Raw genomic sequence first — 25,024 nt, 5'->3', positions numbered from 1 at the left:
TCCCAACCCCAATTATACAGATACTATATAATAATATTATAATTATACAGAACCTGGATATATTCACGATCGTTATTATTTCGAATCATGATGCTAGACGCAATATTATGATGTTATATCGTTTGATTACGAGTATTTGCATGCCAGAAATGGTTACACAAACGATATTTCCATATTTTGTTATAATATAAACTGTACATTTACCACTACCAGTACTTACCAACTGCCTTTTGATAAATCATAGAAAAATAAATTGTATGAATTTACAAACTAAAAACAACACGATTAATTTCTTTTAGGATAAAATAAGACACATGTGACAAAAACAAATGACTGTAAAATATAAACAAGTAAAATGACAAATAAAATACAGTTTTACAGTTGTAGAGTTTGTCTAATGACCAGGTACTACCAGAGCTACAGAACTGGCTGAAATATGAAACGCGTAATAAACCACAAAGCTCAAATGGTCTTCATTACAGTAATTACAAAATAACTGCTGTTTTGTTTGTTCGCTAGTGGATAATCTCTACAACAACTCTCATAGAGGATCCGTTTTAGAGTTTATTCTAAATGCGTGTTTAGCTAATGTAATTAATTTGAGTGTTACAGTTTTAGTAATGCTTGTGCCATTTTTAATTAAAGTCTTGAAATCCGCTTTTCATTTAATCTAGTTTACTAGATTGGCATTTTTAATCCGACCCACGAGGGAGGGCCGTAACAAGTTTAACACCTATGCTTATCTGAATGTCTGTCCGTGGCAGCCTAGCCTGAGGGCTCAGGCGGGTGAACCGATTTTACCTCGCTCTTTGTTACTTTTATTAGCACTTCCCTGGCCGCCACACCGGTTATTAAATTGTCAACAGCAGTTTGAACGCTATCTACCTTTTTTGTGCAAGTTCGTTACATTTGTTACTCGTTGGTAACACTACAATAGTCTACCCCGCATCATGTTACGAATATCTCTAATATTTTTTCCTTATTTGTAACACAATGAAAAACTATTTGTTTTTAACAACAGACATAGCAAATACCTACAACTTTTTGATATGAAAAATATTTTTACTCCTCTATTTCCCGTTCGAGTCGACTGAGAACTACATTTTATTCGAACCTTAAAAAGAAATAAAGGGTAATAAGCTTGATGTTTGTCATTTCCAGTTTCCCCGCGTCGTAACTCAGTAACCTGAGTCCCAGTGTAACTCTGTTACTAGATTGAAAGTTTGCTTTGCGAGCAGGCTCATCACTGAGTTACAGTCACGTCATGTGACTTATGTGTCACAATTGCATCAACCTGTATTGATCTCTCGGCGCTACATAATAAAAGCTGTTGTTCTGGGCATCGAACAATCGGAGTGTGTACGAACACAAACAGAGAACGTTTGTTCTCTCGTTCAACTTTGCTGTTCAAGTTATGTGTTCAGGTTGCACGATCTTTGAGACATTTGCTTAACTCGAAGTTTCTTGTGGCGCCTCATTTGGGTCGCCCGTACATCCGAATTAACTTTTTGTCAGTAAATTACTTGGGATAGGGTTTTTGTTGCCTCGTACCCGAACGTATTTTGAAGATGACACTTGAATTACGTACATAAATCAAAGGTTTCCAAGGCTTTTTAGTGCATATGGAGATCTTAAATTAATATTTGTGCCTTTAAATACCAAATTAAACTTATAAAAACAGTGTCAGCAGACAACGTAACATTCGATTGCGAATCGTGTTGGCTTAATAAAAACGATTGATTCCTGTGTATAGACGTGGACGACAATATTTACATTGAAAATTGATATCTCAATAGAAAACTGTGATAAAAAATATGAACTCAAACATTTGTTCTCGCAAATTCTATCGTGGGTGTTTCACGTGGAGTACTTTTCAAATGCGAATAGATTTGTAACAGCTACCTTTAAATATTTTTGAATTCGGACGAAAACAAATCGAAATATGATAGAGGCGCCAAGCCAAGTCCGTTCAAATAAAGTTCGGGCTGGTCTGTGTCGATAAGAGTTGTAATCCAACAGAAGCCAAGTGCCAAGTAAGCTAAGTTCTTTAATCATGCTGCTGACTTTTCTATTTCCAATAGTCTTTTGAAAAGCGTTTTAAATGTTCCTGTAACGCCTATTTTAACTGTCCCGCACTTATTAGAGTTATACTGGGCAAAGTTGAAATGGATACGATTTAAGTAGATTCTTACTTAGGAATATGAGTAGGTAATAGGTAAATGAAGTAACATAATATGTACGCAATCCTATTTAATCCTTCAAAAATTGTGTGCGAGTAAGTATCAATAAATTACATTTATTAAGATATCACGAGATACTTATTTTCTTTGTTAATTTATGTTATATTTGCGTACTTTACATATGTGTAGGTAAGTACTTTGCTTTTGAAACAGGAAAATGTGTTAAAGCATTTTCTTTACAAAGACATTTTCAAACTTGTACAGATAAAATCCACAACAGTTATTTATCATTGTTTATGAGAGAAACACAAGTATTTACGTAACATTTCACAATACGCTAAGTTATTTTACTTGTTATTTTGCTGAAAACTTCCCGCAGCTGCAACGCGAATTCTCAGAAACGTTTAACTATGCTGAGGTAAAAAATATAAGCTTTGATCTCTTTTAAATTGTTCAAATTGATATTGTATCTCTTCTTTAGAAAATAACTTGAATACGACACGATACTTTTGAATAAAACTTTGTGATAACGATTTGAGTCATCTATATATACAGGGTGGAAACGTTAAGTGATCTCACTCGATTATTTCTAAACTATACAAGATATCGAAAAACTGATTACTGTGTACCTACCATGAGTTTACGTTAGGTGTGCTCGCTAGCGAGTACGTCAAAAATCTCTATGAAGATTTTGTTTCTTGAAAGTAGCCGCTAGGGGCGCTGCACAATATGTCATACAATTAATGTCATTTTTTTACGCAGTCGCTAGCGAGCACACCTATCGTAAACTCATGGTAAGCACACTGATTCTGAAAGTGCTTCACAAGCTCTTTCAAACGATACCAATAATAGGTTACATAATAAACTGGATCCATCCGAAAATTAAATGTTTTCAGCCTCCATACTTAATGTATGCCAGTCAAACAAAATTAGAAGTATTTTTTTTTATTAAACAATAAACACTTAAAATGAACTCGTAAATTGCATTCTTATTTAAAATTATTCATGGAAAACATTGGTTTTAGGCTTTACTTGCTATAATATTATCAAGACATGAGTGCCATGACTGTGGCTGTACTAAATGTATGGAAGCTGGAAACATTGAATTTTAGGATGGATCCAGTTAATTTTGTAACCTATTATTGGTAACGTTGGATAGAGCTCGTGAAGCACTTTCAGGATCAATAACCAGTTTTTAAATATCTTGTATAGTTTTTAATATTATGTGGTTTTACTAAATGTATGGAAGCTGAAAACAATTAATTTTCGGATAGATCCAGTTAATTCTGTAACCTATTATTGGTACCGTTGGATAGAGCTTGTGAAGCACTTTCAGGATCAGTAACCAGTTTTTCGATATCTTGTATAGTTTACAAATAATCGAATGAGATCACTTATCGTTTCCACCCTGTATAAAAGAAAGTCGTGTTAGTTACTTCGCTTATAACTCAAGAACGGCTGAACCGATTTAGCTGAAAATTGTCAGGGAGGTAGTTTAGAGCCAGGAGAAGGACATAGGATACTTTTTATCCCGTTCGAAATTAAAAAAAGTCTGCTTATTTATTGCCATTATGGCGGAACAAAGTTCGGCGGGCCAGCTAGTTAAAAATAAGACTTTGTAAAGAATTTGTATATTTTAGAAACTTTCTAGGCTCTAAAGTGTTTTTTTAGAAAAATAAGAGGTAAGTAGAGCATTATTCTGTAGAACAACTTAAAGGGTAAAAAGGGAAGGTTATCACTTTTTTTATAATGACCCTAATACCTACTTACCATTTAGCATTTACTAAAATAGGTTAAGCTTTAGCCGTGTGGCTCTCATTCGGTTTGAAATATTCTCAAAAGCAGTTAACTGATTTACGTTTGACGAAAATTCATGCTGAAAACACAATATTCACTAACGGACGAGTGCCAATAAACACGTTTACTTGAACCTCCCATACGGCTATCTTACATATTTTATTACCACTATCTAATTTATTATGTACTCGTAATAGGAACTCGAATGAAGGAAATAAGTAGTAGCGCCGAAACGATGTTATTATTACCATCTTTAGCGGGACTTAAAATAGGTTATTTTGTTATGCAAGAAACGGTTACTTTTATCTCCGTAGGGTGTCCGGCGTGGGCCCTTCAGTTTTGTTGCATCAGCACTATTAAATAAGACCCCGAGAAGACTTATTCTCGAAATGCGAATATTTATTTGTAAGCATTACGTAATTCTCAGGTAAAAGATTTTCCATAAATAAGGTACATGACATGTCAACAGCTCTGCTTAGTCAATTTATTTTGAGCGCTTGATCCGTGGGTTAGAATCAAATGTACACGCTGTGAGCGTTGATATATCGAATGTACCTACGCTGAAAGGATAATCGATCTAGTAATTTACTGAGAGAAATTGCTGGTATTTATTACATAGCAACACAACGCGTACTTTCACATACATTACAATCCACTGTAAATAGCAGCAAGGTCAGACAATGTAACAAAACACGCTCGCTCCCTGTTTCTACCTAGTTATAATATTTCTCAGGTCGGGCTGTTATCAATCATCCTTTTTTTGGGTCATGACGGATGGGACACTGTGTCCGTACGAGCGGCGGCACATCGAGGTAAACAGGGTGGCATCTTATGTACATGTAATAGGCGCTATATTGCAGCAAAACTGTACAGTCTAATGTGCTGTCCACTGTACATATACATGTGTCTGCGTGGGTACCGCCGAGACACTTTTCACGACCCAGAAGCTGTATTTCGCATACGTTCACCGGATTTGCCCCAATTTCTATTAAAGTATGCAATGTATGTAAACATCTGGCAAGAATTTTATGATTTTCAGCAAACATTTTATATTTTCACACGGGTTTTTGCGGTAGCAGAGTGCTTTGGGTTTTTCTAGTCATTTACACTTTGGTATAGGCACTAAATTGTCGCACTCACGCACTTTTTATAACACCCCTTATTTTTTCATCACGTAAAGGCTATATTGTACAATAAAACAACGTGAGAAAATCTGCTGTTATAAATATTCATGACGATAAGTCACTCGACACATCTGGGGTAGAAATTGTAATGCTGCTTTCATACTCGTACCTAGGCTGAGTATACGTTCATAATCTTGTCTTAATCTCGCCTCGTTAGTTAATAATTAGTGACGGATACGATGTTCTGTGGCGCTAATTCATTTTGGCTCTAATCCCCTTCCCCACACACCAGGAGATGATGTGATGTGTGAGAAGGACAGAAAGACCAGAAATGAAGATTACGTTGTGGATTTTAAAATATCGCTTGCTTTACACGTCATAAATATGCCAATATCGAAATGCGGGAAGCTTAATCATAATATTGAGTTACTGTGAGTTTTGAAAAACAAAATATCAATTAGGTACAAATGAAAACAAATTGATATTCGTAACATAACTAAAAACAAACAAGAGAATGCCGTTATTTAATATGTTCAATAGAATTTTGATTATAAATCCGTTCAAGTTACGTATTGGCTTTTAGAGCAATTAAGAGGGTTGGGATGCAAAAAATACCTGATGGATGAAAGCCACAAATTCGCCGAATGCCCCCATGTTAAAATGAAAAATAAAGCTTTTCGCCAGTTAGCTGCAATACCATGGACGTTGTCTACGTCATTTTGTTTTATTGGCGCGGACCACTATTTTTTATGACATTATTTTACAAGGTTTTGTTGGTTTTAGGCGTTATCTTACACACCATTTAATATTGTTAGTAAAAATACTAAAATGAAGCAATTAAAAAATTATATCAAAACGTTTAATATTTTTCTAGAACATGATTATAATCACACGTCTATTCAGATTCTATTAGAAAATGCCTCGTAGTCGCATTTTAACTGGTTGATCGGTTGATGAGATTCGCGTCAACCAATCACACCAGTTGACGAGGTTACGAGAGGCTACTAATTTTTATCGGCGAGCTCGGATGTCTCGGCGTTAGGTTGCACCGCCTTCTAGAAGGAATAAGGAGTCAAGAAACAAAAAAAATTTAGAACACCAAAGTACATTTCTATTTGTAAGTCCATATTTATTTCTTATCTCGGGGGGGAAAAATTTTGTACAATTTTCCGAATTTTTCTGCCATTTGGTCGACTGTAACGAACTTCCTTTCGAATTTTACTACCGCCAACTATTTGGGATCGTATCTCTTCTGTGATTGACTCAAACCAAGTTAATTGCCTTAACTTCTGATGAAAGCATAGTTATTATTTTTATGTATTATTAATTTACTTTTTGATAATCTCTTTGAATATGCTCCCAATGTCCGTAAAAACCTTACCATGATTAAAACAATAATGTGAGCTAGTTTTGAGAGCAGCTAAAGACTGTTACTGTACCTAAGCACTTTTTCAAAGTTTCGCCACGTTAAATGCGATTTACACAAAACCTTACATACATTTAAATAATACATATTAAAGCCGTTTCCTTTTACTTACACTAAGTTGTGTAGTTTTCGCGAAAAGCCCCATATCGGGAAAATCTCTCGGTAACATTCCCGGAATGTCATTTGGGAGCACTAGCGAAAAATTCCCGGGATCGGCACATCTCTAGCCATAACACATTTTTTACTACTATACGGAGAAATTGCTTGTACGAAATCTACTAGTTACTTTCCTTTACGTAGTTATTCAATATGTCGCCTCACAGTAGGCGTTAACGTGGTAATTTCGTTGCGCACCAACTCGATTACTAAGTTAACTACTCTACGTAAAGCAGTTTAAAGTGAACTGCATGTTAGTTTAACTAACTTCGTGTATTGGCGCGCTCGTTAAATTTATAGAAACTTTTAATAGCGAATACTATGAGAAGACAAATATGTTTATGTGAGTTAAGTAAGTTAAATATGAACTCTTTAACTTTGAAATTACACTTTAGAAAATAATAAGTAGTTAGGATAAGTTTACTTTAACTAAATTGGTGATGCATCGTATAGGTATCTTTATCATTTATTATGAGCTTTCCGTAAGCCGAAAGCTCATTTTAAACGTTTTAACCCTGTTGATTTGGACGCGTGAATTCAATAAAACCGACTCCAAAAAACATACACTAAAAAGTAGAAAAATAATCACTAATTACTTATTTTAGGACGAATTAATATTTATGTATACCATGATTGATACTTTTGGAGTCGGTGCAGGCAAACTTCACACGTTTCATAATCTTGGCACCGACTCCAAAAGTATCAATCATGGTATACATAAATATTAATTCGTCCTAATAAATAAGTAAATAGTGATTATTTTTCTACTTTTTAGTGTATGTTTTTTGGAGTCGGTTTTTTTTTTATAAAAAATAACTTATTTCTTGCTTTTTAGTTAACTAATTATTACCTTGGTGTTACCACTGAAGGTAGGCAGTATATTCTTAATGTCAAGTGTAAAATAATATTCCCTACAAAATACAGGTTACCATATCGGCAACCTAAAAAGACCTTAAACCGTCAGCCCACCTTAAAAACATGAAAGAATACAACTGTTAGGCTATTTGTACCTATAATATTTAATGAATTATCCTCCAACTCCTAAGCGTTAAGAAGTTGTACCTACCATGACCAGTTCATCGTGATGAGATGATGGCTATCTGATGCAAACACTTGAATAACTTTAGAAACTATACTTATCTATAAAATTAAAAGAATTATCCTCCTACTCCTAAGCATTAAGGAGTTTTACTTTCTATCATCAGCTCATGAATTTGAGATGATGATTTCCATGAGCAAATACTTGAATAACTTAAGAAAATGTTTGAAAAACGATATACGTGCCTATAAAATTTGAGGGTTGCAGTCGATTTCCCTAGGATCCCATCATCAGATCCTGACTTGGTGACAATGGGACCACCTCAGAAATGTACCCTATCGAATAAAAAAAGAATTTTGAAAATCGGTCCACAATTGACGGAGTAATCGGTGAACATACATAGAAAAAAAAACATACAAACAGTCGAACATATAACCTCCTCCTTTTTTGAAGTCGGTTAAAAAGTTATAAAAGTTAAAAGACTACCCTGGCAGTAATGTGTCACTTGTTATCGACTATCTACGTAGTCACATGTTGTTACGAAATTGCGAGTCTTTAAAAATAGCTTGGTCTTAAGACCTAAAGTCTCACGGAAAGGTGAATTAATGTAATAAACCCTATCTGTGAGAGCTACGTTTCACACATTAGGATTGAGCTCACCTTGTTATTGGCGCTTCACCTAGCCTTTTGGTGGGAAATTGACAAAATTCCCATATTCCTAAATTGGATTGGTACAGCTTTTATCAGTTGACGCTACTTTTATTTGATTTGTGGTACATTCTGCACTTGCATATTCACTGAATTCGAACTGTCATACTAGCTGAGTACACAGTATAAGTACGTGACATTGTTATTGGAGCATCGTACTCGTACATATTTCAGCATATCGTGCCCGCGTGTAGGTCTTATTCTCGAGGTAAGTAGGAAGTAAATCAGTTCCTTTTATGTAAAGGAATAGACTTAAATCCACCTGATGCCCAGGAAAAAAGATTTGTTTGTTTCGGAAGTTAGGAATAAGATCCGTTTGTTTCAAAGTGTGGTGGAATAGTTACTTATCATGAAAATCTTGAGTTGTTTTTAAATTTTGAGAAACAGTTATAAAAAAAGAGAAACCTATACCCAGTGGATTCCATTCGCTCGGTAGACGACACAAAGGTCGAAGATTAGGTGGAGGCCTTGTGATTTTTGGAATGTCACGCCGTTCTTCAGAAGGATAATCCACAAGCAAATAAACAAAAACAAACATCATAAGCAATACAGTAAATTGACTTCCTTTCGATATTTTGTCGCTGATATACCGATATTCTTCCAACAACCGATGTTCTAGTTATTTTATACGTACTTGACGGCAAACAAATGTAATACCTGCTTCCTGGAAATATCAAATGCTTTACAAGCGAAACATTTTCTATGAAGTGATTAAGTTTGCTTTATGACGAGCGTACCGGGTTTTTCGTACATAATTTACGGTTTTAGACCCCATAAGCGGCGTGTGGCATATACGAGTATATACTTAGATTAATAAAGCCTAGATAAATAGTTAGTGCACGAAAAGTGAGGCAACTTTTAGTGAGCCAGAATGGCAGTAACTCTGTCTGTCTGTGTCGCTTTCACGCCTAAACCACTGAAGCGATTTTGATGAAAGTTGGCATAGAGATAGTTCGAGTCCCGGGAAAGGACATAGGATATATTTTATCCCGGTTTTTGACAGATAAAAATTAACGCGGGCGAAGCCGCAGGCGTAAAGCCAGTAAGTCATAATAAAAACTACTTAGGACAAAAAGCACACATACATAACAAAAATATTGTCTCAAAAAAGAATGGTGTCTCTACAAGTTAGTTTGTTTATGAAACAGTATTTAGCGCTAGTTACATCATGTAATTTGTCAAAATGGCAATATCGCAATTTGAGATTAATTCTCGCTTCAGAGAGTATTTATGGGCTTCCATCCTATCAAGAGCTTCTGGAAACAAAAAAAACTTGTTATCCTTCAGAGAGAGACAATATTTGTGTGAGTTATCAATGATGGACATATTGTAAATTGGGCAACCTCTCGAATAAGCTACTTTTTCACGGCCAGCGGACCTATACATACAACGTTGTATATTAAGTATTTGCCTTATTTTTTTTTATTTTAGTAAAAGTTGATGCATACGAGTGCGCGCGAGTGCGAGTCGTTGTTATGTGTCATCAAAAGTGTCCCTTATACACCATATTGTAATTCAGGCAATTTTTCGTGGAAATATTTAATATAAAAAAATCGATTTTTCAACCCTCGATAACTCAAAAGTACGCAGAGATAAGTGACAAGTATCTTCGCATGAAATACTCAGAATCACTTGTTTTATAACATGTGTGATCGGCATCTTGACATCGTTAAAGAATTTCGAAAAATTGACAGAATCGTAATTTCTTCCATACAAAAAATATGTATTTAGTCGTGGTTTCTCAATATTCATTTATTGAAACTTAAGCTTACGACTAAACAAACTCTTCGTGGCAAACATTTATAGGAATTTACATATTTCCACATATAAAATAGGCTAGCTCAAAATCGACCGTTCACGTTGGCGTCGCGCACCGGGAAGAAGGAAACTTCTAGAACTTCCGCGTGAGTCGCGNTCTTCGAGATAAACACGTCGCATCGTTGCTGTCCTTGCTCTTGCGCGAATATTTCGCGAAGGATTTTGTAGGCCGGTCGTGCGGCGCCGTACATGCCTCGTAGGCGCGCGACCGCGTCGTCCCAGGTGTAGACGGAGTTCTTGACCCCTCGCCACCACACAGCTGCATCATCCACCAGCAGGATGGGGAGGCCGCGCAGCGCGTGCTCGTCGCTCACGCTCAGGCACTCCTTGTATGTAGTGACGGCGTCCAGAAATGCTTCCAACTTGTCGGCGTCGTCCGCTCGCCCATCGAAGCGTGCCGTGCATTTTGCGAACGACCCGCCTCGGAACTGCGACTCGGATGTCGACATCGGTGGCGACTGGGGCGGTACTGCCGGCCCCGTGCTCGTCGTGCTCGTGGTGCTCAGCGTCGTCAGTAGGTTCTCGAAGAGGATGCGGTTGGCCTCCTGTTGGGACCGCGCGAAGGCCGACAGGAGGGAGGACACCTGCGACTCGGTCATGAACGGGCCCGCGGCGCTGCCGCCGGGCGCGGTCGGAGCCGCTGTCGCTTGCCGGTCGGCGCCGTGCTGAGCGACCCCCTGGTCGCCCGCGGCTGCCGATGCCGTTGCCGCCGAGTGGTCGTCGTGGTCATCGCGGTTGCCTGCGACCCCACATTTGGATCGCGTCGCGGAAGCCATCGTCACTCGTAACAGTTCGAGATTGCACTGTTTTCACGCCGGTAAAAACAGGTTTCGACACGTTGCTGCACTCACGGTAGGTACTTTGCCGGTACTGTTCGTAGGTTAAGGCCTCGAGTTGGGCGTCATTTTAGTCGTGGTTTCTCAATATTCATTTATTGAAACTTAAGCTTACGACTAAACAAACTCTTCGTGGCAAACATTTATAGGAATTTACATATTTCCACATATAAAATAGGCTAGCTCAAAATCGACCGTTCACGTTGGCGTCGCGCACCGGGAAGAAGGAAACTTCTAGAACTTCCGCGTGAGTCGCGAGACGCGCGGGGGGACTGCCTCGCGCCGATAGGCCGAGGAAAGGGCGCGGCACCATACTTCCGCGTGATTCGCTATTAGACGAGATGGCGTGATAACACTAACGTTGCGTTGTTCGCGCGCGATAACGTTACAAACGTTACGAAATAGCGTTGCCGCGTTACATGTATATATATTTTTTTACTACGAAATAGACGTCGTAGGATTGTAATATTGTTTTGCCTTATTAGTTATCATAGCAGTAACCATCAAAAAAATTTTCATGCCTCTAGCATCAATGTCCATGTTTTATTAAATCGGGACCACTGTGCGGCGGCCGCATCTGCTCAGTGGTATAACGGGGTACGCGGGGGTGGTGCGGGCGGTAACAAGCGCCGTCTCGAAAGTTTTAGGAGACTTTTGAACAAGGTTTTAAACTAATAAAGTAATAGTTAAAATTTTATTCATATTTTTTTTGGAATTACTTTCATGTGTACCCCTGTGATGGGGGTTGTTTTACAAAACCACACCCTGTATAGTTACAATGCCTCTTTGGCTTCCGGATGGGGGATAATTCATTAAATGCCGTTAAAATATTTTTCCTATTAGTGTAGAATTCTTTTACGTCGGTCTTCTGCTTATACTTTAACTGGAACTTCATAAAAATTCCTGTTGGTTCCGGTAGCTCTTCTATCGCTTTCATTAAAGATTGCAAACTAGAATTTCCACTACAATTCTCATTATCCTCGCAATAAACGTCCTTTGTGTAATTTGACATCATATTAGATAATATAGACTGTAAAGTACCCACAAAAAGATATATTTATACATATAAAGCTTCAACCACACCAACGCGTGCAGATCGCCATCGCCGGCGCGATCAAAGGCCAATGACAAGTCGCGCGACCCATGACAGTTCACGCGACCTGTCATTTCCCTATGATCGCGCCGTGATTGCGATCTGCACGTGTTGGCGTGGTTGAAGCATAAATCAGGGACTGATGAAAATTAGTTCATATATATATATCATAATAGAAGTGAAATCAGACTTTTAAAGTTTGCTCTAAACCTCCAAAGTCTCCGAAAACAATGCATATTAAAATGATTTTAACATTGAACATTTTCTTAGGCAGAACAAGGCACGAACGCGCGCGAACTTACAGTTAGTGTGGTTTTATCTTGAATTGTGATACAAACATTTTCTTTAAATCCATTTACTTTCGTATAATAACTGTCTCTGACATTTCTTCGACTCGGCTTCAGATTTTGCTTCACCTGAGTTCTATTCATTTTTTAAATTTCCGGCTGTCCCTTTTATATTTGGGATCTGAAAATATTTTCTGTAAAAGTATTCCTACGTAGACTTCAATAAAATGCTTAATTATAGCCAGAACCTTTCTGACTGAACTCGACCTTGCACTTATAAAAAGCCCAAGCCCACTTATAAAAGTCACCAAGCNAAAAAAAAAATAAAAAAAAAAAAAAAGTCACCAGCCCTATCTTCATGGAGAACTTGATGATGTTAGGTGGCAGAAATCGACTTTTTGGCAATAAATGTAAACATTTGGGTTTAAACGATAAACACACATCGTTTAATATCAAGATAATATTTATTTTTCGCCATATTGACATCGTACTAAAATACATGTTAACTCCTTTGTAACACACATCGATGGCAGTTTTGTTGGCCGCTTGTTATCAAACTCGGTTGCGAACAAAGTCCTCCTTTGTTTTTGTGTGTCGTCACCAAGAGTGCATTTAAAAGTTTTATTGTTTCCCCATTCGGTTATTGGGAAAGTTTGTTTCGTTGAAAGCTGCATTTTGCACACAAATTGTGTGTGGTTGGCCATTTGTCAGTACAACAGAACGGTTTTGATTATTACGTTATTTGTAAGGTAAATCTGCGTCTACTGGCGCGTTATGTGCTTCATTATCAACATCAAACCATTAATTTTAGAAGATACTGTAGGAGCACGACTCTCTCACCAGAGGCAAATGTAGGATTTGGCCTAAATACTCGTCCCACGACTCACGCTAGCTAGACGGTTTGGGGACGCCTGTCATTCGCGTACGCGTATTTGTCCCTTCGTCGCCATTTACAATATCCACGGGACACTTCCCGTGAACCTTTATTTTATTGTTCAGGAGATTAAACGATCCTATTCTATTAAAAAGGTAGGTACGACTGTGAATTTGATATATTTGCCCTTCTTTGAAAAATGAGAAAATAAAACAAAGTGCATTTTCTCAGCATTGCCTCGTTCTATTCATCTTAATGAGGACGCTAACATACTATCGACGTATCGGTCAGAAGTTGGTCGTCGGACCTCCGAGCTGTATACCACAGAAGGCAGGCGCAATCTTGGCAGTGGTAACGATGATTGACAGTGTTAGTTCCGACCGCAAACTGCAACGCACACCCAGTTCACTTAGTGCGAGACGGTATCGGATATATGGATGGTTTAGATCAATTAAGGAGAGACGATATCACATAAACATTGAAGTTGGTATTTTATGTTGTTTTTGTTATTGTAAAAACAATAGAGGTGATTTAGCAAAAATGTATAGTCTGATGTAGGTACATTATTAATTTCATCTTGATTAAATGATACAATTTTATTACAGTTTCAATTATTTTACTCTGGAAGCTATTTTTAAAAATGGGTAATTTGTATGACATTTGACATTGACGAGGGGCAGAGCGCGCCCGGTTTTTCCAACATGGCGCGGCACGTGCGCGTATTAATCCGAATTTACTTTTACCGCCTATTTATTTGTTTTTAAAATGACCTGTAACTTGAAATTTATTGTGTACAGCAAATAACATAAGTCTTAACTATGTTTTTTTATTATTTTTTCAACAATTAATAGCCAGCAATGACCAATAGCACCGATCAGTGTGCTTACCATGAGTTTACGTTAGGTGTGCTCGCTAGCGACTGCGTAAAAAAATGACATTAAAATGTATGACATATTGTGCAGCGCCCCTAGTGGCTACTTTCAAGAAATAAAATCTTCATAGATTTTTTTGACGTACTCGCTAGCGAGCGCACCTAACGTAAACTCATGGTAAGCACACAGTATTATCATGATGAAAGGTCAAGTAAATGCCCTTCGTCCGTAACGAGGTAGCGATACTATCGCATTTCGTATTGAATTAATGGTCATCAGAAACCAGAGGAGCAGATAAAGTACCTTTATTCACATGCGCATAAATTCTATAAAGCATCACTAGATCACTTTTTGTTTTACCCGAATTTCATAGAATCGCCCCATCCTAGGTACTTACGTCACTTAAATTTAACTTAACTAAAGTTGTAATAGTTGAAACATATGTAGGTAACCTGAACATTTTTAGCTGCAAGATTGTTACTCTATTCGGGGAACAGCTAATATTAAGTAAGATAAAGTAACAACACTATTTTACAGTTCACTATTTCGTAACCTATCAAGGTTTAAAAATCTTTTATTTGACTTTAACAACCGATACTTCTTTTAATTAATTTCGTTGCGGGTCCAATGACAATTTAACTTTCCCTCGGGACAAACTTGACCTTCACTGGTTAGGTTTTTATTGACGGTCAAGCTGTAGATTCTGGCTACACAGGAGTTGCAGGGGTGGGAACGAGAGGTGGGAATAGTCCCGTATTTTAACAACCGATACCACATTTTAAAAACGATTTGACAAAAGTAACCTGAATTTTATCATCAAAACTTTTTTTTACCTTTTGGTACCAACGACCGGTTTTGAATAACACATTGTGGAGATTTTTTTTTTCAGTTTGGTACGCGCTGAATCAAAAATATGACGCGAAACCATCGTATGACATAACCCCTGTGGCGTAAAAAAATGTTTGTAAGTTTATTACTATTAAAGTAGAATATAAAACCAACTGTTCATAAGCACTCAAATAAATGTTATATCGATGAACATCGACTGTAACATAAAATTTAATAAATCAATGAGTAGGATTATACCTAGTTATTTTTGTCAAGGTACGAGCAAATCCTCCTATTATTTCTTTTAACAAGAATGTAATCTCGAGTTAACAAAGTATCTACGAATAAGGATAAAGAATTTGTGACCCAAGTATTATACTTAGTAGAGGTATACGCAATGTAAAAGGGTTCGTGGCAGATTATGGCATAATAAAATGAAACGCAAAATAGAGATAAAACCCAAAACTGTACTGAAGTTTATGTGAAGCAGCGATTTTTCATACATCGACGTTGTTTTTCATACGTCAACATTAAAAAGTATTACAAGCAAAAACTCTTCGTGCGGTTTGCCACAAGAGGGTTATAATAATGTAAATGATGTTCTTTTCAGATTACCTTGATACGCATGGGTATACTAGAGCCTTATATAGAGAGAGAGAGAGAGAGAGGATGAGCACGCGCAAGCTAAAAATCTCGATTCAGAAACTGGGGGTATGAGTTTAAAGGATTTAGCGCCTTGCCATGACTTAAACGGTGAGCTTAATTTTAATAAGATTAGGGATCATTATTGTAAATTGGTCAGTTTGGTCATCATGTGGTAGATTATGGCTGCATTTTATAAATATTACATGATCATTATGGCAAATTGGCGTCACTTAATTGCGGCAATGTATTGGACTTCAAACGAGCCCAAAATCCATTCCCAGAACAATACCTATCCACAAAAAATATCACGCCAAACATTCCCGTTATAATTGGAATTTATAACAAAGGATAACAAAACTAACATTTCCTGCCAACGTTTATAAATATAAATAAATAATAAATATCGTTGGACATTTTACACTACGCTTCTAGTCCCAAACTAAGCAAAGCTTGTACAGTCGCGGAATGAAAAGGTTCGTCACCTTAGTGTCGGTTTTCGCTTGCACTAGGTACTGTAAGAGTCAAACCTGCCAACATAACAGTGCAAGAAACAGTGCTGCTAACATTTAAATAAATATGACGTTTGCTAACGAATAAGGTTTTGCTTGTTTATTTTTCTATCCCATCAGTGCAATGCAATAATGACATTGACCAATTGACAATAGTTTTTTTTATTTAAAAGAAATAATAATGGCAGGTTGAACCAACAAGAAGGTTTTAGTTTATCAATCATAATAATCTTCTTGACAAGATAAATCGTCAAACAACTTTGATCTGAATAATTTTGAACTTTACTGACGAACAGTTAAAGATTATTTTCTCTAACTCGAGATTATTCTGTAACATAGTTTCAAAAGGTAATATGTGCTCGCGATTCGTTGAAGGAATCAATTTGAAAACTGACGAACCTTTTCATTCCGCGACTGTACTATGGGTACTAGACAACGGATATAAACATACTTAAATACTTTATTTTGTAAATACATACATATTATTAACACCCAGACCCATCACAAAAATTGTAATTCATCATTTCAATTTCTGCCCGGCCGGGAATCGAACCCGGACCCTCTCGGCATAGTAGTCCGTTCTGAACCACTACACCAAACGGCCGACAAGTTTAATCAAATGCAGTTTGTGTTACGTCGAAAATAGCCGTCAGACAGAAATTACCGACTGTGAAACTGGGATACGTTTGGGCGTTCAAAGTCCAGTCAGTTCCCAGAAACGAGACTGTAAATCCATTGATGTTTATCCTGCGCCAATGTGCTATTGTCTGTTTGTAATGTCGTTAAACGAAGCTTGTAATACAGTTAACGGAGGCGCCGTTTAATGCTTGCGGAAATAAAAACTATTTATTCCGTTTTAATTTATTTGTGGAACTTTTTATAGAGGGATTTAACGCACACCAATATTAAGATAATGAAGTTAATATACAGCGATATTTTGCGTTACTTGATTACCAGACATCTCTAAAGATTAGTACAGGCAAAAAGCTCTTTAAAAAAAACTATTAAGGTATCTAGGTCACAGATAAAAGAACTTAGTTACTTAACATTTTGCATAAACGGAAATAAACGAACGAAAATATTTTACCATAACACCTAAACTGGTCTACGTGTGCTTCAATGAAAACTTTTGCAAAAACTTTATTCTCAAGTTTTTTTTTATAAAAAATTTAAAATATTGTGTCATGATTGTGATTTCAAATTAAGTTTTTTATGTTTACTTCTTTATAGCAATCCGATCTGATCCCAGAAAACTTATTGCAAGTTCATGCAAGCAGCGTAAACGAAAGGTTAAGAGCAAAAGCACACGATGCGTTGAGGCGCCGCTCAGCAAAGGTTTCGCCGTATCGGGCGACGCGACGCGCCCGCCACGCACTGCTCGTGTGCCCGCCATAAATACGAGTATTTCTATGTAAGACGACGCAGCACCACCGCTCCGGCGTCGCGCCACCGCCGCAAAGCATCGTGTGCTTTGGCTCTTAGACTACAAATCCAGTCGCTTCGTTTTGTTCGCTAAGCGCACTATTCGACAGCAATGTCTGACCGACCGTGATACCATTGCTAGAAGTCAGCCAACGATACACTGCTATGTTCCTTGTTCGTGATTTATTTGAAAAACGTTAGCAAGTACTTTAAAGATTCTTGTTAAATTAGTGGTAACTAGTTCTGCGAAGAAATTGAGATGCTTATAGTACTTGAATGCTTATAGTATATCGAATTTTGCACGTAACGCAAATACATGAAAATAGGACGTTTAATGATTCATGAATGGTTTTGACCAAAAGAAAGTAAGTAAAGTATTACAGTTGTCACTCATCGGAAGTGAAGAAACTTTTGATAACGTAATAACATCCATATTCTTAACGTACATGTTAGCTACTTTGCCAAGCCTTAAATTATCCACAAATTAATGTATCATTAGGTGCTAAGCAGGATTTACGACGAACGTTGCATTGTCTAGGGAGACTTACAAGATAATTCAATAAGGAATCCGTGGAATACACAGTTTAACCTAAAACGAATAAGGAAAAAGCCTGTAAGGAAGTTATACAGTTCTCACATGTATAATGAATGAGCCGGAGCTGCTTCTCTACTCATATTCGCATCGTAAGGATATAATTTTTCCTTTTTCTGTGCTCTTTGATTACGTGTTGAAGGTTAACCACCCCACAAACATACAGCTTAATTCTACAAACTAATCTTCTCAACGCCTTTACCTCCGGTTTCTGAATTAAGATTTTTAGCTTGAGTATGCTCATTTTCCACTTAAATGTGCTTTTAAGTTGCGAAAATTGTGCTTTTAAGTTCATACTTAGGTAGAAAATGAACACGCTCAAGCTAAAAATCTCAGTTCAGACCGGGGGTTAGTTAACGCTTCACTGGCATTGTAGGTTTAATTGCAAGTTGCTACAATTAAATCAATAGGATTAAGTCCGCAGTGGCTGCGAGGAAGCCGATAAACAAATTTATTTTGTTATCGTCCCGCGTTGGGTTTCACACCGCGTCTGTATTTTAACAATAGTGCACACAGTTTTTGGGTTTTGGGTTTCCATATTGTTTTGTATTTCAACTGTCTGCGATTGTTACATGCATTGTTTATTTTTCGCGATTAATAAACTCGGATTTCCATCACTACTCTGATTTTGAGTTGAAAGTTTTTTGATGTTTTGTTTAATTTATGAAATCTGATTATTCCTACTTATAACGCGATTTCACGAAACTTACATTAAATAATAATGAATGGGCAGCTGGTATTTCTTTGTTCTCTGCAGGGATATAGTACGTTGAAACAAAAGTAACAAAGCTTCAAAATATGAAACTGATTCTCGCGTAACGAAATAAAAGGCGCCTCCTCCTCGGGAACATTGGCCTGTAATGCAATAATCGAAGATTTGATTTTGAGCATTACGTTACATTCCCTCACCGCCTGCTTGGTTCTCTTCAATCACTGGTGTAATGCCCGGATCTATATTAGGAACATTAAAAGGCGTTTGTTTCCGAATAAGAGAATAAAACTTATTGATATACCTACTTCTGATGAGAGTAGTAATAAAGTAGTACTTCTGATGAGAGTAGTAATAAAGTAGTATCAACTTCAAAAGTTCGGCTTGAGTAATCAAATTCAAATAAATTTCAATTTAATTCAAAACAATGTAAAAACGAAAATAGTTTTACGAGTACGTTCATACTCAAGTGAGTAAAGAATGCATTCTCAAGATTAAAATCTCAGAAAAAAGAGAGATAGAGTAGAGAGAAGGTAAGTGATAGTTTTTTCTATTATCATTTTCTTATTTGTTACCTTTTAGTATTCAGCTTGTGTTGTTAATCTAGCCACGAGTGAAGTTCGTTGTGGGTGGATCTAGAAAGAAATGAAAAATATATTATTATTCATAATTTATTTTTAAAAAGCACTTTCATTTTACAAAAATACCCAAAAATCCCCTATGGATCCGCTGTAAATGAAATAATGCAGCATTTCAATCTAAATTATAACAACTAACAAGTCTTGAACTTTAAGTAACGAAATAATCTTACATGAGTAAATTTTGGTGAAGAAAATAATTATGTAATGTACTACCACTTCTACAAACAAAAAAGTAAAAAAGAAAAACATTTTAAGAAATCGCACGCCTACACGTTGAATTTTGGCACAATACACAAAGCACCCCGTACAAACAGAGTAACACTGCTGTCATAGTGTTGAACACTTTGATTACCATTTCGTGACCTAGGTGCACTATTGAGAGGCACGAAGACAAACACTTCAGGGTCTAGTAGATACAGGGAAAACACCTTAGCTCGGAATATCGACACTTCACGTCGCTTTGTGTATCAAAGCCGTGTAAAGCAGTTGACTTTAGGATTGAAATATTTCTTACAGAAAACAGAAATCTATCTTGCATACAGGAATTTGCGTATGTTTCAACATCAGGTATCAATTTTCACAGCTTTAGCTCTTTTGGCTTTATTTTTATTTTAACAACAATTTTTTTTCTTTGTTGGTTTTTCAGTTTTATACAAGAAGCCAAGTAAAATTGTTTACTCATAATAAATATCAAAATTTTTACCCTCCAATATTCCTGCGTTAAAAATTTAAATGAACTTTCAGATCAAACAAGAAAAAAAGGGTACAATTTAAAAGTTTTGCGAACTCGGCAGGTCTCTAGACAAAGTAACTGTAATTTTAATAAAGATGTTGAAGGGAAACCTGGAATCTAGGTCGAGGGTGTTCAACAGTTTACGATTGATAAATAATTAACTCCGGGATTAGCAGAATAAATAATAAGCACACTTGAAACGGATATGGATGAACTCTTGGAAATAACTAGGTAAAACGTGGAAAAAAGGCGATGTTTTTCATATTTTTATAGTAAAGTTTACTTACGTTAGATCAACAACTGTAGTGCGTTATTTTTTCTTTCTTTCTTTCTATATAAATAAAAGAAAGTCGTGTTAGTTACTCCACTTATAACTCAAGAACGGCTGAACCGATTTAGCTGAAAATTGTCAGGGAGGTAGTTTAGAGCGAGGAGAAGGACATAGGATACTTTTTGTCCCGTTCGAAATTTTAAAAAAAGTCTGCTTATTTATTGCCATTAAGGCGGAACAAAGTTCGCCGGGTTAGCTAGTTCATAATAAATATGAGATTGGAAATTACTATTTTTTCAGAAAAACTAGACTCGATAAATTAAAGCTGGCACGGATGGCAATATTGACACGAGTGCATCGGAAATGTTTGCACACTTGTAGGAGTAAGGGCCGCAGCAGACATGTTATAATCGGCGATCGATGAATTTGCTACTGTATCGATGCAGCATAGCAATATACCGACTTTATGGCGCTCGGACACACTATCGGAATCGCGCGTTTTGCCGACTCTACCGATGCAGCATCGCGATTTAGCGACTTTATGGCGCTCAGACGCACTATCAGAATCGCGCATTTTACCGACTCCACCGATGTAGCATCGCGATTACACGACTTCATGGTATTGGTATCAGAATTGCTCGTTTTACAGCGTCGAGCTTTCGAAAATCGACTAAATCGCCGCGTTTATCGTTTTTAAATAATGTGCGGTGGTGAATGTGTGGTCGCTGCATTCAGCTTCTGAAAAATGGCTAAATCGCCGATCATCGATGCATAAAGTAGCATGTGTGCAGTGGCTCTAATGGGGCGTGACTGTAAGCCTCCGGGGCATAGGTAAAGCCAATGCTAATCCGAACCTCGACTCCATAGTAACAATTATTTTGTGTAACAACAAAGGTTACTGTGATACAAGCTTTGCTTAGTGCGGTATCCGCTAGATATAAGGACTCTATGTATTTGGTTTTACTGGCAATAAACGTTTTATTTATTTATTTATTTATTAAAGTAACCAAACTTTTAAATGTAAACTTCGGGCCGCAATGAACATCGCGCTGTCGAAACCTGTTATGAAAGATCATTAAAATTAAATTGAAATTAAGTTATTTATAAACGCGGTATATTTTGATAACAATAACGTTGTTTATGTAATTAATGGAAGAGGATTAAATTATTACCGTAAATGATAATTTAATTTGTCTTTCATAACACAAAATATTGGCTTCAGTGAAGCTATGTATTTTCATTAAAGCCTGAAAATTATTTATTTTGCAATCAATAACTTTCCCACTTGAAATAAAATCGTTACATCATTCACGTTATAATAGTAAATAAGACTATAAATCATAACTTAGACAGGGTTTAGGTTTTAAGATGATCTTGCTCAAAGTTTACGTAACGGGTGTAATTACGTAGAGTCAGGTCTACTCGCTGTCTTAACTTCAGGTAATATTATTAATTAATTTTATTAATGATTAATCTTTCAGTACGTAGTAAGTAATTTTTGCATTGATTTTGGGAGTATCTTTAGTTATTATGGTACCATGTCTTAGTTAATAAAAATCAATCAACCAATAATAAAAGAAGAATTTTATTGAAAGCGTGAGACCACCATTGTCATTTTATTTTTAATATTACCTAATTTATTTTATAACTTGAAATGTCCTGAAAATTTTCAATTAATTTAATTAAATTTATATAACTTGTCTTAGTTCTATTTTTTTTAAAGAATTAGAATTCTTCCCACCACTAAAATTATTCATGAGCTTTTGACGGTATGAGATGAAAAGATATCAAGGGACGGCAATTAAAAAAATGCTTCTAAGAAAATTACATATTACATTTCATATAATATACTCGTAAAAAAATCGAAAGTCTGAAAATAATATTCACCTGATTAAGTTTCTTCAGAATTTTCCCAACTCAGTAATCCTACAAGTAAAATGGCACTGACAAGAAAATATAATTATCCATTGAAATGCTACCTTTGAAATGTTTGGCATAAATTCTTGCTACTGCAACATCGTAATAATATGATTGGCTCACAGCGTTATTCAGAGTATCTGACGATTAATTAAATAAAGCTCTGAAGCTATCTTGCACATACCGTGAAATAATACTGGTTACGGGGTAAATAGATTTACCGTTTACAACTCTGCACGTTAGTCAGTTAACTATGATAGCGTGTTAACACCTTTGCTGCGGCAGTAACTTTCTAATACTTTCCATTCCTTCGGTACCAGGTCAATAAACCTTGTATTAAAACTTACATTGTGGCGGCACAAGGCTTAAAGACCTTGTAATATTTAAGATATGCTAATTTTATTTTTAGCTTCATGTTAATAGATTAGATTNGATTCGTGATGCAGTTGGCTTCACGAACACGTCAATCAACAGTTGTTTCTTCCGCGTCTGCTGCAAAAGACGCTTCTCCTACACCTGCTGTTTCCGTCGCCAGAATAAAGCAAAATATCAGCTGGAAAAAAAAATTACCATCTAACAAATCTTGAGTTTTGAGGGCAAACCGATCTAGAACCAGAAGTTGAAATTCCTTTGCAATATTTCTTGTAATTATTTGCCATTGATAAGAAATACCATGTCAGTAAGTAAACCAGTTTGAAAAATTCAGCAATATCTACACTTCAATGACAATACAACTCAGCCACCAGCAGGCACTGCAGGATACGATCGTCTCCATAACTCAGACATCTAATAGAAATCCTAAAAAAAATGTCAAGCTATACCCAAACGAGAAGCATTGTCAGTGGATGAGCAGATGTGCGCTACTAAGGCCTCTATCATGCTGCGCCAATATTTACCTAACAAGCCTCATAAATGGGAGTAATCCTTGATAACTACTACACATGCCCTGTATTGATTACGCTTTAATTTAGGTAGGTCATTGCATGCAGTGCCACATATGGAACAAAATAAAAAAATCAATTTTCTCCGCAACTACTACTTTTTTTTAATTTTAGCTGTGCTTCCCGTGTTCTAGACCACAAATATTACCTGAAAAGATTTTTTTTTCTAAAAACCAAAAAATCATGCAGTGTAGGGTTAACTTAGATCATTTTATTCCTGCAACGGAAGATTCTCGCTCGGATGAAGTTCCCGAGAAACTGCCTGCACAGTTCTTTCTGAAAGTACTGAAATGTGTTGGATATACGACTTGGTGTTGTCATCTTCTGCTCGCACCTTTCCAAATTTGCATCATATTACTTGCACTAACTTGAAGCAGACGTGGTTTCGTGAACAAATAGATTGTATCTCTCTTATATAAAAATGAATCGCAAAATGTGTTGATAAGCGCATAACTCAACAACGTCCGTACCAATTTTACAAATTCTCTTTTTTTAATGTTCGTTAAAGTCTAAGGATGGTTTTTACGGCGAAATATACAACCATTAAGGGAGTAAAGTCGCGGGCGGCCGCTCGTATTATACTTTACATATAAAAATAACATCACCACCTTTTCTAAGCTGTGTTTAAAAAAGAGTAAAATCAAATCAAATACAAACTTCATACTAATATTATAAATGCGAAAGTAACTCTCTCGATCTGTCACGCTTTCACGCCAAAACCACTGGACCGATTTTGATGGGTAAAGAGATAGTTTAAATCCCGAAAAAGGACATAGGATATTTTTATGCAGGTTTTTGAAACAGGGACACGCGCTATAAAGTTTTCTGTGACAAACAAATTGTCATGCGGGCGAAGCCGTGGGAAAAATCTAGTACTTCATACATGCCCGCGTAAACGCCTATAAATTAAGCATCGTTAGCAAAGTTTTAAGAAGGCGCCAATTATGCAGAAGACTTTTTGATTCATGCTAATTCATCTACATCGACGTTTCGCATGAGAAGTATTATAGGCTGTATTTCTTTAGATACGGTTTCTGATTAATCATTTACTTAGTCTAACCCAATTTGTCCCAACTGAATACTAAAGTAATAGATTTGCCACGGGTCCATGCAGCAAGACTCATTCAGCCCTTCGTTTATCATTTCGTACACGTAAGCACTATCATAAAAATTTCCGGGCGTGTTTCNGGCAACATTTTTTTTTTTTTTTTCTCCGCCTCGTTGTTTTTTGTGCTTTTTAGTTGTCAAATAAATAATTTTTCTTTCTTTCTTTCTTTCTTTCTTTCACGGCCGATTTCGAAGACTCGAGCCTACTCGGGGCGGGAAGGGTGCGGCTCCGGTACCCTTGACCCCGTATCTGGGACATAACAACACACAAGTAGGCAGCAAACTCTACATGTGAAGTCTGATTGGATTTTATTACTGTTGTCTCGAATCCCTTCGTACCTACCTATTTCGGATGAAGATATAAAGGGAATATTCAAATCAATTATTGTTTATGTGTCAGGTTAAATGATGATTGATCCGGCTCGAAGGATTAGTGAAATTTTTAAAGAAGAAAATATCGACTGTCAAAGTCGGCTATAAAATATTTGTATTTTTCATG

The 25,024-nt window shown here is 36.6% G+C and overlaps 1 protein-coding gene across 1 annotated transcript in view; it reads left to right on the top strand.

Moving 5' to 3' along the window:
• The window catches only part of LOC114365032 (uncharacterized), a 147,864-nt gene that overhangs the window by 62,354 nt on the left and 60,486 nt on the right, over window positions 1–25,024 (top strand). The gene's annotated exons all lie outside the window — the stretch shown is intronic.

Source organism: Ostrinia furnacalis, unplaced genomic scaffold (assembly GCF_004193835.3).
Source record: "Ostrinia furnacalis isolate ACB-3 unplaced genomic scaffold, ASM419383v2 OfSCF7532, whole genome shotgun sequence".
NCBI lineage: Eukaryota > Metazoa > Arthropoda > Insecta > Lepidoptera > Crambidae > Ostrinia > Ostrinia furnacalis.
Note: the sequence above shows the minus strand (reverse complement) of the source record. Positions and strands in the feature narration are given on the sequence as shown.